Below are 1,469 nucleotides of genomic sequence, written 5' to 3' on the forward strand. Positions count from 1 at the left end.
TTTCTACATCTTCTTCCAACCCTTCTTCTTCCTCCTCGAGGTCGATGGCCGCTTCCTCAGTGTTGGGCAGCTTTTTCTCTCGAGGTGTTTCTGAATCGGTATTGGGAGCTTTGAGGATTATCGGGTGTGACATATTCTCACCGGTTTCCTCAACAACAGCATGTTTTTCTGCGTTGTTGGTTTCTATTGTGCTCGGAGTTAGGCGTTTTCCGCTTCTTAGAAACACGGCATTAACCTGACATTTTGGGTTCGCGTCAGTCCGCCCAGGGAGACGTCCTGCCTCTCTTTTGATGGGGGTTGCATTTTCCGCGACTTGACCGTCCAATCTCTTAATGTGTTCACTTAAGGCGTCGAATTTCCTCATTAGCTCACTGAACATTATGTCTATTTTTCCATTCAGGTCAGTGGCCAATTTGAGATTTCCCGTGAAAGCTTGGTTTAGCCTATACTTCGCCCTGCCTCGACGCGATCCAACAGTAGCATCGTAACTTTGAGTAAAGCTATCGGGGATAGGAATAGGGTACTTATTTTTCAAGGTTTGGGTATCTACGAAATCTACTTGATGTTCTAATTCAGATAGGGTGTCATCGTCAATTTGGTAAATCCCAAATTGGTTATATCCCTCAAGTACGAAATGAAAAGAATCGAGAGATTCTTTGATTTTGGCTAGAGGTAACCCATCAATTGAGTCAACTCTCCTTCCTCGCTATACATCCATCATTTCGTAGGATCTACCTGTAGCTACATTCTTGATCAGACGCTTTGCTTCTTTTGGGTTCCTGGTACTGAAACTCCCTTTACTGGCTGTGTCAAGCGTGATCTGGTAATGCAAGTTAATACCTCTGTAAAAGGTATTAATGAGTTGTGGCTCTGAATAGCCATGATGAGGACATTAAAGTTGGTAGCTCTTGAATCTCTCCCATGTGTTTCTGAATGATTCTCGTGGACCTTGACGGAATGTGGAGATTTTCTTTCTTAGATCCCAGTAGCGCGTCTCATCGAAGAATTGATTGATGAAGGTACTCCTTATCTCCTCCCAGCAGGTCAAAGATCCTGTTGGTAGTTGGTTTAGCCATTTTCTGGTGTCGCCTTCTAAGGAGAATGGAAAGAGTTACAACGATTGTATTCGTCATCCATCATATCTTCTAGATACTTGATGTGATCGTGTGGATGCTCTGAGATGGTCCCACGGAAAGGGTTTTGACGTACCATGAACAAGTACTCGAGGCTAACCCCCGATTTCTTGGTATCATCTTTTGGTAGTTTAATGGCGGACCTATTGGAATAGGCCCTGCCAGGGTTTAAGTAGTCTTGCAAAGGCAATTTCCATTCATGATCTTTCTTTGAGATCGAATTAATTTGAACAGGGATTGCAGTCCCCTGTTCATTTATAATTTGGTTATTTGCGTTTCTTAGTTGACCTTTAGGTTCTCCTAGGACTACTCCCTTATTAGCATTATAGATAAGAG

At 43.2% G+C, this 1,469-nt stretch overlaps 1 non-coding gene across 1 annotated transcript; it reads left to right on the forward strand.

Moving 5' to 3' along the window:
* Window positions 1-875: 875 nt before the first annotated feature.
* Window positions 876-982, forward strand: LOC125590928. Its single transcript, XR_007326927.1, has one exon. It is a non-coding gene; the product is annotated as a small nucleolar RNA R71 (small nucleolar RNA).
* Window positions 983-1,469: the final 487 nt, after the last annotated feature.

The sequence above is a fragment of the Brassica napus genome, chromosome C7 (assembly GCF_020379485.1).
Source record: "Brassica napus cultivar Da-Ae chromosome C7, Da-Ae, whole genome shotgun sequence".
NCBI classification, from domain to species: Eukaryota; Viridiplantae; Streptophyta; class Magnoliopsida; order Brassicales; family Brassicaceae; genus Brassica; species Brassica napus.